The 11,182-nt window shown below is 31.3% G+C and overlaps 1 long non-coding RNA gene across 1 annotated transcript; it reads right to left on the reverse strand.

Annotated features, from left to right (window-relative positions):
- Positions 1-651: 651 nt before the first annotated feature.
- LOC138703549 (uncharacterized) lies at positions 652-10,973 on the reverse strand. The gene is made up of 3 exons (XR_011333203.1): positions 10,543-10,973; positions 7,295-7,389; positions 652-6,019 (listed from the first exon to the last, which is right to left on the reverse strand). It is a non-coding gene; the product is annotated as an uncharacterized lncRNA (long non-coding RNA).
- Positions 10,974-11,182: the final 209 nt, after the last annotated feature.

An 11,182-nucleotide genomic window follows, 5' to 3' on the forward strand; every position in this document is an offset into this window, starting at 1 on the left:
GAAATTCGACATTTTAGAAATGTTGTCGGACATTTTAGAAATATTGTCACTGGAAGAAATCGCAAGCTTTAAATATGCGCCAATAACATTTGTTGTAGCTTAACGTTGTCTTTCTCATTACAAATCAGTTTTTTTAAACAGAGAATCATTTGGTTTTTCAAACTTTAACATGATGACTGTTATACACTGTAATAGGAAGAATTTAGATGGCTTCGATCTACCACAATAGCAGTTCAAGTCCACTACCTCAGGTAAGTTTTACAATATATTCTTGTACTTCTGGTATTTGTTAACTTAAGAAATTATGACCAAGAACGATAGGGTTTTTTAATTATTTCATCATTTTCAGGAAATTTTCTATAATACATATATCCCTGTTCTAAATCTCATAATTAGGCTACATATAGGTCTATATTTTTCACTTTTTAATGCAAGCCATAGTTACAACTAAGTGAATAGTCCTATGCACTTTTGATTTGTTCGAGTTTTAAGTTTGTCTTTTTTTTTTTTGGCAACGTAATTGAAACTGGAGTTATTCAACTGGAATTTTAACATTGTTCAGAAATTTCCATTAACATTCATATAAAATGTTTTCAGCGTGTCTAAATGGAATATGGTGAATAAAAATTAAGTTTGAAACCATATTGGGTTTATTGTACCATTATTTCTTCCTACCTAATACAATAGTGAAGTGTCATTCAGTATATTCACACTCTTCTTTCTTGTAACCTTCAGATGAATGCATTATACAGTTATAATAAACACAAACACTAATTTGTCCACTATTCACAACTACGTATTCACAATTTGTAACTATTTCAAATCTCTCTCCAAATATTCAATTCATATTTTATGGATTCAGTTTTTCGTTTTAATCTTTTCACAGAAGTGACGAGCAATCCACCACCACTTGCATCTTCTTTCACGAGTCACTTTAAGTTGGTTATTTTACGATGCTTAATCAATTGCTATGTTTGTTTAGCGTCAGTGAGATGAAGGTTGAAACGATCCACGGTTTATCTGTAACAAACATTGAATTGTAAATGAGAAGAAGGAACCAGTAGGAGCTATAGTTATATTAAATCTTTAAGAATAGTCCCTTGCAGAAATGAAACATCACTGAGATATGTTCAGATAAGAATAATTAACAGAAGTTATTGGAGAAGGGATGGTACAACAGTAGGTAGGTAGATTTCTCTTCGAAACAAGAGTACAGTATAAAAGATGTAAGTCTATGTCTGATTGTGATAGTGAACGGGCTCAAGTATCGAACCAGTTATGGTATTAAAGATGTTTAAGATATTGGTAAGATTTATGGCACGATATATCACAAAAAAATTTCAAATAGAAATGAACGTGGAATTTCAGCGAGAAAATTTCATCATCACTCTTCGTCAGCGAGTAAGATCCTAAGATAAGGCAAGAAACTTTTATTAGGAAAAACTATTTTAAGCCGTCCTCCCTCCTGAAAAAAATCACACAGATAATTACATATTGAAAGTAATATAAAATTAAATATATGCAAAAGTACACAATCTAATATCTATAATAAATTAATCACAATTACAGAAAATCAATTAGGAATGTTAATAAAAATCAGTATCAATGTACACACACAATGTTAAGCCAGAAATAAATATACACCATAACAATCACTGATAAAATTGTTTAAGACATCTTAAGGATGTGTTGTTGATACAGCATAATTTTTGCAGAACGAGGAAGATTTTGCCATTCTAAAGAAGTAACTCATTTAATATCCAAGACTTCAACTGAATCCAAATATAGCAACAGCAGCAACAGTAATAATAATAATAATAATAATAATAATAATAATAATAATAATAATAATAATAATAATAATAATAATAATAATAATAATAATAATATAATAATAATAATAATAACAACAACAACAATAAAAACTATATTTCAAGTATCGAAGAGTCCCAATGAAACAGGAAACTTGAAGCTTTACCATTTTCTCTTCTGCATCCAATAAATGTCTTCTGAAAAAAAAAATTAGAGTGGAAAATTTTTTACATTTCAGCAATTTTAAATTTAAACTTTTGTTAATGTTAGTGTTTTAATTAGGAACATAATTCTCAATACTTTGTGCGAAACTATATTTTTCCAGAGATTTTTCCAAATGTCAATAGAGTTCTAGAATTTATATTTACGTGGAAAAATCTGGATGATTTATAAATATTCTCCATAACTATTTGAATTCGAATTTTGTTATGTAAAGGAACTCTAAGCTTAGTTGAGTTCCATACTGTGAATGTGACTTCCCAGACAACTGTCTAAGCAAATTTTCGCGATTTCTTATTTAAGAAGAATTCTTGCACCCCTCTTCACGCGTCACGTTATATTCCTTCGTTAGCTTGATTTCATTTTCTTCCATTTTCCTCTAACTTCTCTTCAATCTTTCCTTTACAATTCCGTTTCTTCGAAATCAATTTACTTCAATTATTCTATTCTTGAGTTTTCTTTTTTCTTTCTTCAGTGTTCTTCGTTCTTCCTTAATTATGTTTCGCATTTTCTTCACTGATTCACTTCACTACACACTTCATATTTCACTTCGCATTTCACTCCGCATTTCACTTCGCATTTCATCGATTTTTTGAAGAAGGGTACAAGTTTCACAAAATAGTTACGTCAATAGATAAGGTAATATTATCTTTAATATCAAAACTGGTATCGAGTAATTGTTGGGAAATCACAATCTAATTTGTGAGTCAAAATTTAGCACAAGCATTCTTAGTAATGCAAGACCACATTAAAAATTTTGACATGCAAGTTACTTTCGATTACAAATACTAATTCAGTTGTTTTTAATTACACAGATAACGTGATATTTATTTTCTGAACAACTCCAAACGATATTTATACTAAGAAAAGGCATTTCATTCGTATCCGTATGCTACTATTCAGATACACAATTTAGCATGAACTTCGTGAGAACCGTGAACAAGAAAGATGGTAGGCCTACTTGGCAATTTGTTTTACTAATATGAGCTATTTGATGAATTTAGTCAAGGGCTGATTTACAGCACTATTTAATTATGTAAGCCTGTTTCCGAAAGTACATACACATGCATTAAATAATTTATACTTTTTTTTCGCGAACATGAGATTTATGTTCCCAAGATTAACGAAGACTAACAGAAGAATTCTACACCCAAATGAAATTAGCTTAAGTTAGTCACTGATAAGGGGCATCTGCAAAAATATATTGTTAATTACATGAAGTGATTAGCTCAATTAAAAATAATTTTCTCCAAAACATCTGAAAATTAGAACACAAATTATTGAAAATATTACAAATAAGAACAGTGTCAATGATAAATGATTAATGTTTTTCGAAAAATCATACGAGAATCAGTACTATTTTCGAGCATAATAAATTTAAAATAAATTCCTTTATTTCAGTATTTTAAAACACAGAATCTACATTCAGAGTAAAACAATTGCACATAGTAAATTAAAATTATTGATGTAGTACAATTAAGATTAGCATATCATCAAATCACTATCTATGCTATATGACAAATTTAGAACACTACCAGGGGGGAAAAAAAAACAAAAACAAGAAAGATGCATAATTAAATTTTGAGAATGAATGAATTTCATATCAGTTTCAGAGTAAAGAAATAACAGTATAGACATTAACAGTATAGACAACGATGGCCATTGGCATGAATTTTTCTATTTATAATATTGGAAACTACTGAAATTGCAAAGTAAAAAAATAAGCAGTAATAAATAACAACGTTACAAAGAATTTAATACACTTACAGCACATTCCCGATTCAGACAAATTTATTATGGACAATACTAAATCTAGAATCACTTTAGAACACAGGAACATCTTATTTCACTTTTTACTCTACTAAGTAAAACTGTTAGAAAATATTTGTGTTGTACAGTGACGAAATTTCGAATAAATTAATCAAATTTACTTCAAATGGGGAAAATACAACCTAAGTTTAATGATAACTTCAGAACATTAACACTAAAGCAAATGAAGTCCAGCTTAATAAATTATAACATATTATCACTCATTCGTACATGTCCTTGTCATCAGTTTTGTGAATTTGCAGATTTGTGTGAAATCTTTAAAACTACACGAATTCATGGACAAACCCGGTTGGTTTGTTAAGATGTGAATTCTCTAGAAATAAAACAATAGTAATTTAAATGAACAGTTACAGATCTTTATAACATAGTAGAGTATGGAGTTCTAGGTCTTCAGACATACGTCTGGATCTCGTGCTGTTTAGAGAGAGTGCAAGGTTACATAAACTGACAATGACGAACTAGACATGATGAAACTCTCTCATTGAGTTTATGACCTTGTTAACATGGGGTTCACTCAATAAGTTACATATTAGAATTAAAGGAGATTTAAAATGTAATTTGCGAAATTTAGTTTTACAACGATTCAACATTGGAAAAAGTTACCCGCTTTAATATCAGAATATTCATATACATTACTAAAGTAGGGTACAAAAACCGCGAAATAGCATGTAACTCTGAAAATTTAATAACGGAGCCTAACAATTAGAACTGCTTTAGTAGGAGGAAAAAAATAAAGTGCATAAGATTTGCTGCTGATATGGCGTTGTTAGCAGAAGAGGAAATGATACTAAAAGATATGCATCTGGAGCTAAATGACAGCTGTGAGCAGTATGGAATGAAGATAAATGCAAATAAGACGAAAACCATGGTCATAGGAAGAAACATACAGAAGATAAACTTGCGAATTCTAAATGAGGCAGTAGAGCAAGTGGACAGCTTCAAATACTTGGGGTGGGTGTACTAATAAGCAGTAACATGAGCTGCTGCCAGGAAGTCGAAAGGAGTATAGTAATGGACAAGGAAGCTTTTAATAGAAAAAGGAGCATCTTCTGCGGACCTCTGGAAAAAGAACTAAGGAAGAAACTAGTGAAGTGCTTTGTATGGAGTGTGATATTGTATGGGGCATAAGCATGGACGTTACGACGAAGTGAAGAGAAGAGAATAGAAGTATTTGAAATGTGGCTATGGATGAGAATGGGACGTGTGAAGTGGAAAGACAGTATAAGAAATAAAGCTGTGTTGAAAGAGTGGGTGAAGAAAGAATGGTGCTGAAACTGATAAAGAAGAGAAAAAGAAATTGGTTGGGTCACTGAGAAGAAACTGCCTACTGAAGGATGCACTGGAAGGAATAGTGAACGGGAGAATAAGATATCAGATCATAGACGACATTAAGATATATGAATCACATAAGGAAACTAAGAGGAAGGCAGAAAATAAGATTGGAGAAAGCTGGGTTTACAGTGAAAGATCTGCCCTTGAGTAGAACACTAAATGAATGAATGTGCGAGTATTTTAGGGTACAGTGAATTACGGACAGAATGTTTCAAGTATTTATTTTAACTAAACGAAATTTAGAATAATCATCTTGACACAAAAAAGCCAAAATTAATTTTGTGAATCATGTTTCACTGTCTTATTACAATGATGATATATTGAATATTTATGCAGTCTGAAATACTGTATGAAAGGCAATAAATGATTATCAAGGGTTTATAAAAATATTTGTACTACTCAGAAAACTTGTATTATTGTAATTCAAGAATTAATTTTGTCGCTTTTGAACTGAATGTTAGAATTAATATTATATTCTAAAATCCTCAACTAGTTTTAGTTTTAATGTATCTCCCAAGATCTGCAGAGTTGCCTGTCCGATTTTATGCAGTTGTTTCGACTAACCAGACATACCGGATAGAACCAAATTGAAGACCATTTTCAAAGCAGAGTAACATCCATAATGGAGCTTTATGGACCGAAATTTACAACGTATTATATCTCAACGCTGGTGTAAACTTAAAATTCGTCTACACAACCACGATGAAAAGTGTAACATCTCTCATCTGATACTTAACTTCATTCTCTTCAGTGCGGCTCCGGATGCATCTTCCAGGAAGTTCCTCTTGTTAAGGCACCGCATTGTCAGCTCAAGCATGTACCTCGCCTAGAATTGAGTTAACAAGGAAAGTATTTTAGAAGTCATTACAAGAACAAAACATAAAACCAACTGAAGAAACAATTTGAGGCCATGTCATAACGAGATCAACACAATATATCTGCAGATGTGCATCCATGTTGTTTTATTTAAGTGTAAGTTTTACATATGTAATGAAATTCTGTCTTTCAGATATCTAAACTAACGCCAAGAAGTTGAGTTTGTTTACAATGTCTGACTAAGAAGTTTTGTAGCGAGAGTAAGCTTAAGTTATAGATCTAATTAAGTTATAATTCTGAATCATATATTCACAACAGTAAACGAATTTATTGTCTGAATACGATCCCTGTTGATACGAAACCTTACACGCCTGCTTTTTGTTGCTATTCAGACTGTTCTCATGCTATTTAACTATTTTGTAGGTTAACTTATATTATGCCATCAGTTAAACTGAAAGCTTAATTCAATATATTTTAAGGTATGTAAAATGTACCAATTCCTTCCGGCGTATTTTAATCCTTTTTTATTATTGTATTTTTTGAGTATCTTAACAACTGCCATCAAATGACACTTAAAAGGATACACGTCTCCGGTACGTTAGCTCAATCGGCTGTGGAGATAACGTCAAGCCTATTACTTAAAATTACGAGTATTTTCGTTTTGGAAAATTGTAAAAAAAATTGTCAAACGATAAAAAATTTTTGAATTTTTTTTTCTGGTGCCAATATGTTTTACACCCCTCACATTGCTTGAAAAAATTCATTACCAAATTAAACATACTGGTTTAGCATTTACAGATTAATCCGTCACCAGATATGTACCATTTTTTAAAACAATAATTTTATAAAAATTCACAATTTTCGAAAACTAAATGTATTTCCACGTTCTTTGCATCAATAGATGTCTTAAAGCCTAATTCACAAAATATTCATGATGAAGATAGTAACAACAATATAGGACCAGGAGATAATTATAAATGAAATTTTCTATTGGTCTTAAACTTTTGTTAGATACTGTACATATTACACTAATCAGATTCAGATGCATACAAGTAACTGTTCTTTCTCTGGCACATCGTCAAGTGAAGTATATACTGCCTAATAATACAGTAGATGTACCCTACGTATCAGCCAGAACCGCAATCAGGGGTAATCCCTTAGTATTACATACTTTTCTGCTTTTCTAATTTTCTGAAATTGAAATAGTACAATAAGCTATCTGAGAAGATACTGAAATGTTTAGCACTTCTATGTAGGTAACTGAGTAAGAAATTACGTGACTTACCGGTTGCCACTAAGAAATACGGAAAAATGTATGCTGCAATCAGATCCCATGGATCAGATCCTCTCGTCTGGTTGGAAAATCTTGCAGCAACAATCCTCAGCAAAAATAAAAAATGCGTTACAATTCATGAAAGTAATATACTAACATTTAATTAAGACTATATGAACACACACATACACAATTCTCACCAAATTATATTTCCACTAATCCTTGGAGTTGAAATTCCAATTTACTCGTAGGTTACTTTTCATAGCATACTTGAACTATTTTCCAAAGAAGCTACGTTTATTGAAATTTAGCAACAGAACTTGGTACACAGAAGCAAATGATCTCCTTTGTAATCAAAGTAAATCTAGTTCCAAAACATTCTCTTTATCACATTCGTAAATTTCATATACAAAAATGCAACTCCCTTCCCATCTAATCATTGGAATAGTAACAGTAGGCCTATTTACTACCAATCAAGTAATAGCTGTAACAATGAACAAGATCGACAAATAAGGAAGATTTACCGAAATATACCAAAATTTTGTAATTAAAAATTTTCATCCATCTCGGCCACAGAGCTTGAATTAATACGGTTTAATTTGCGTTCAGTGTTTAGCATTTCTAATTAACGTAATATCATTAATGAAAAGTTCCAGCATGGTTAGCGGTAAGTAAAATAAATTGGAGAGCTAGTATGTTGAGTTGAAATTTAAAAATCTGTGTTTCGTTAACATTTCAGAAAATACTCGAGAATTTATTTTGTATTTCCTGTAGAATTTAAATGTAATCAAAGTTATCTAAAAACCAAAATTTAATAGATGCATATATTTAACATCTTTAGGTCACATTTCATAATGGTGAAAGTGCAGTACGTTTATCTTTCACCATCAATACCACCACCAAGTCTAGCAATTCTATTAAGCACCTAATTACGATCAAATTATGAAACACATTACATCCTGAAACAAATACCACAGTTATAATGCACAGGCATTGAGACTAATATTCAGATCCCTTTCACCAGATTAATCTCTAGGCCTACATGCGACATAAAACTTTTCTGGCCAGTATACTGCACTTTTACCATTGACAAATGTGAAGTTGTGGCTAATTTAATTTTTAGTATCCTAAAAAATATAAAAACTGGCGATCAAATTTCCTCAACATGTTAATATAGGTATCTGTTTTTTTTTTTTTGCTTTCATGGCATCACACAGAAATATGACAACCGATTTTCAAAATTTATTTAAAATGGAAATAATTATTAATTAAAATTTGAAGTTATATTTAGTTTTCTTTGGATGATGTTGCTTCAAGGATGATGTATTGAAACTATAGTCACAAATGACAGTAAATATAGACTTTACTATGAAAAATACTCTACAGGAATACAACAAAATAATGTAATTTAGATAGCCTACAGCAACGCTGTCCTTCCTAATTTAATCATTCATAATAATCCTTTTCACAGATTTAGATTAGTTTTTCTCAACTTAAGAGCATAGATGACTAATATTAAATGGTTTCATAAATTTACATTTGCATTTTATGTTGCATCATTTCATTCGCACGAGCTCGAAAACGTCATGTTCGGAGATTCGTCATTAATGTAAACTAAAACCAGTCCATTTCACCTTAACTTCATGTTCATTGGACTAATGAAAGAGGCAAATTATTTATCGAATGAGAACTTCAGCTACATCATTATGAATTACTACCGACTCTACATCAGCGAGGTGAGAAGCATCCCGTTAGGCTCTTTCCTAATAGGCATAAAAGTAGCCGCAATACAAGAAATCGATCTGTAATTCGATATTATGCTGCATAACATAGAACATTCTGGGACTAGAGGCTGGGATTGTAGCTTGCATCCTGTTCCTAATATTGCCCTTATTTTCCACAGTAGAATATCCTTTTGATTTTAACTTTGCTCCGAATAGTGTAGCCTAGCTGGGATTATTGAAAAATACGATACAGCCATATTACACCCCACTGATGAAACAAATATGGTGATGACGTAATATAATAATTGTGTGTGCAAGACATATCAAAAGCCTCAACAAGCCTAACCTAACCTGTCACTGATTCTCGGCATTACGTGAACTATTGATCTACCAAACAAATATTAAATTTATTAAGCCATTAAACAAACAGCAATAGGCTTTGTCACAAAAGAGGAAAAAATATGCATTTGAAAATACGCATGATTAATTGAAAACAGTGAATTAGAACAATGGAAAAACAAAAATTAATGAAAACACTTCACTCTTAATGTATTATTTGTAACAATGTAAATAATTTTATTTATTAAAAAACAAATTCATAATATACATTTATGTTAAAAAAACTCATCTACAGAGTAGAAAGGATTAATTAAAAGTTAATTATAAAATCTAGTTTTGAAACTATTGGTTGGTATTTTTATAATATTGACTGAAGCTTATTATATAATTGCATCCCCACGACAGAAAAATTTGTAATAAACTTATGTAAGCTACAGTACGGAATACTAATTTGTTCACTATTTTTAATTTCATGATCATGTATATTGGCTACTAATGAGTGAAGTTCTGTATCGTATTCATCGAAAAATTCTTAGAATCCTAACTTTTATATCTGAAATTTCTATCACTCAATATAAGAAATAAGTTTGTATATTGTGAGAAGAGCATACTTCTTGGAATACTGTATTTATAATTTATACTTAGAAAACATCTTAGATCACATTTAGTAACAAAGAAAACCAAACTACTGATTACTAAAACTCTTATAAGACCAGTAATTACATATGCATCAGAACCTTGGACTCTCAAAGTCAGATGAGAAATCTCTGGCTACTTTTGAAAGAAAGATACTAAGAACTATTTTTGGGGCTGTGAAAGAAGGTGATACTTTGGGAAGGAGAAATTGTGAATTGTATGAATTATTTAAGGAACCTGACTTAGTGAAGTATATTACAATTTAATAGATTGGCCTGGGATGGACATTTTATACGTATGGACAATAATAAAACTGTTAAAAAGATCTATATGACAACCATTACAGACAAGAAAAGTTGGAAGACCGAATTTAAGATGGAAAGATGATACCTTGCAGAATATTAGAATTAGTAAAATTAGAAATTGGAGGAATTTAGCAGCAAATAGAGAAGTCTGGAAGGACATTCTGAAGAAGGCTAGGGCCCATAATGGGCTGTCATGTCATGTATAATTTATATTTAAATGCACGAAGCGTGGCTAAAGAAATTTCAGATCACTTACCTTAATGAACTCAGGACCATAGGCTCTGCTCCAATGGGTACGTTGGACTAAAACCTTATTTCAGCAACATGCATTAATGGCAAGCCGTGTAGTTCAACCAGTGGCTTGTAGACAGCAATTGCGTGAAGTAGGCCTAGACCTAGGCCTCTGTGCTATGAACAAAAACGTTACTTTATGTAGTACCGGTACACAAGAATCGTGTTTAAAATTAGCAAATTCATTCTCAATATTTGAAGAGTGCGATCCCAAAACGCGTTCAGTCCAACTTTATAAAAGGACTAGGCTAGTTTTTTTTTTTATCCACCGATCTACAGTGAGTTTTCAAGTGACATGCACAATAAACTTTTAGACAAGGTTTGGAGTTGTTTTAGACGAAAACACGCTTGAAATATAATTATAGAAGTCACAATCATCATACATAAATATAAATAAAAATGGCCAAATGGACTAAGCTAATTTTGGGATCACTCTTCAAAAAATTTAATGCATATCATTCTTCTGTTCGTCTGTGATTTTTGTTTCCATGCGAAATATTTCTAAAATGTAAAACTAGAATTTTACCTCATTAATATACAGTGGCGTAGCGTCAATGTAAGCTAAAAAGCTCAGCTTCCCCAGTTAATAATAATTTCATAATAAC

This window comes from Periplaneta americana, chromosome 7 (genome assembly GCF_040183065.1).
Source record: "Periplaneta americana isolate PAMFEO1 chromosome 7, P.americana_PAMFEO1_priV1, whole genome shotgun sequence".
NCBI classification, from domain to species: domain Eukaryota; kingdom Metazoa; phylum Arthropoda; class Insecta; order Blattodea; family Blattidae; genus Periplaneta; species Periplaneta americana.